A 2,618-nucleotide genomic window follows, 5' to 3' on the forward strand; every position below is an offset into this window, starting at 1 on the left:
CTATAGTTTGGTCCGTAGTCTAGTCTATAGTCTAGTCTATAGTCTTGTCTATAGTCCAGTCTATGGTCCAGTCTAAAGTCTAGTCTACAGTCTAGTCTAAAGTCCAGCATTTAGTCTAGTCTACAGTGTAATCTTTAGTCTAGTCTAAAGTCTGGTCTATAGTTTGGTCCGTAGTCTAGTTTATAGTCTAGTCTATATTCTAGTCTATATTCTAGTCTATAGTCTAGTCTATAGTCTAGTCTATAGTCTAGTCTATAGTCTAGTCTATAGTCTAGTCTATAGTCTAGTCTATAGTCTATACTCTGGTCTATAATCTAGTCTAAAGTCTTGTCTATAGTCTTCTCTATAGTTTAGTCTATAGTCTAGTCTATAGTCTTGTTTATAGGCTTGTCTTTAGTGTAGTCTATAGTCTAGTCTATATTCTAGTCTATAGTTTAGTCTAATCTATAGTAAAGTCTATAGCCTCTAGTTTGTCGTCTACTCTAGTCTGTAGTCGGGTTTAGATTTCAGCATTTAGTTTAATATACAGTAATTGTAGACATAGTCTAGACTATAGTTTAGTATTTAAGCTATTTGATAGTGTGAACTCTAGTCTAGTCTACAGTTAAGTCTTTTGTCTATTATATAGTATAGTTTATATATTTAGTCCTTTTTAAGTTTTTCTATAAAGAAATTTAAAAATTCAGAGGTAGCGATAATTTTGAACGTCTTAATTAAAATGAAAACTATGAACACTGTCATTTGCTTGTATTTTATTTATTTTTGTATATTGATTTTATCGATTTTTATAGTTTTTATATGGTTTATTAAGTTATAAATAGTTTTATATTTATATATTGAAAGTTCTTCTTGCTAAAATATATAAATATTTAGAATGTTTCACATAGTTCTAGAACGTTTATATATGTATATGGGTATTTATATACCATTTAAGTTTTTTTTTCAGAATTTTTAATAACTATCACAGATTAATGATACTTACACAAACAAGAAACAGTGATAAATTTTTTTTTATATATAGATTTTTGTTTTATAATTTAGTAGATAATCATTTTAGAATTTAAATATTTTCTTTTTAATATAAAATGGAGAACTAATAAACGATAATTAAAGTTATACTTTAAAATATTTAGATTTAAATTGACATTCTAAATTGAAAACTAATGGCATATTGTGAACAGAAATAACCCCTAATAGGAAAACATTTGGAATTTTTAAAACAATTTCTATTTAATTTTGAATATTACTATTCTTTTATCTTTATATTCACCTGATTTAATAAGAAATTAATATTTTTTGACAAAAAATATTATTTGTGTTCAATAATTTTGTAAAAGAATCCGTTTTAGAAGGACACAAATGACAGCCTTAAAAGTCAAATTTTAGATAAACATCCAGCTCATTCAAATAAAAACCTTAAAAAAGAATATAAATTATATTAATAACAACATGTATTTTATCAATACAATCAGAAGGTTCATGTAAAAGCTAAAAAGTTTGATAAATTGTGCAATTAACTAGAACATAACTACAATTGAACTAGAACTGAACTAGAACTGGACTAGAACAGAACTAGAACAGAACTAGAACAGAACTAGAACAGAACTAGAACAGAACTAGAACAGAACTAGAACAGAACTAGAACAGAACTAGAACAGAACTAGAACAGAGCTAGAACATACCTAAAACTGAACTAGAACTGAACTACAACCAAACTAGAACTGAACTAAATCTGAAGTAAAACTGAAGTATAGTCTTTTATCTAGTACATAGCCTAGTCTATAGTCTATAGTCAAGTTCATAGTTTAGGTTTTTATTCTGATCTAGAACTAGAACAGAACTAGAACAGAACTAGAACAGAACTAGAACAGAACTAGAAGAGAACTAGAACAGAACTAGAGCAGAACTAGAACAGAACTAGAACAGAACAAGAACAGAACTAGAACAGAACTAGAACAGAACTAGAACAGAACTAGAACAGAACTAGAACAGAACTAGAACAGAACTAGAACAGAACTAGAACAGAACTAGAACAGAACTAGAACAGAACTAGAACAGAGCTAGAACATACCTAAAACTGAACTAGAACTGAACTACAACCAAACTAGAACTGAACTAAATCTGAAGTAAAACTGAAGTATAGTCTTTTATCTAGTACATAGCCTAGTCTATAGTCTATAGTCAAGTTCATAGTTTAGGTTTTTATTCTGATCTATAGTCTATTCTATAGTCTAGTTAACTCTGGGCTACAGTCTAGTCTTTAGTCTGACCTACTAGTCTATTCTATAGTCTAATATAAGGTCTATTATAGTTTAGTGTTTAATCTAGTCTATAGTCTAGTCTATAGCATAGTCTATAATCTAGTCTATAGTCTAGTGTATAGTCTAGTCTATAATCTAGTCTATAGTCCAGTCTATAGTCTAGTCGATAGTCTAGTCTATAGTCTAGTCTATAGTGTAGTCTATTGTCTAGTCTATAGTGTAGTGTATTGTCTAGTCTTTAGTCTAGTCTGTTGTCTAGTTTATAGTCAAGTATATAGTCTAGTTTATAGTTTAGTCTATAGTCTAGTCTATAGTCTAGTCTATAGTCTAGTCTATAGTCTAGTCTATAGTCTAGTC

The sequence above is a fragment of the Lucilia cuprina genome, chromosome 6, assembly GCF_022045245.1.
Source record: "Lucilia cuprina isolate Lc7/37 chromosome 6, ASM2204524v1, whole genome shotgun sequence".
NCBI lineage: Eukaryota > Metazoa > Arthropoda > Insecta > Diptera > Calliphoridae > Lucilia > Lucilia cuprina.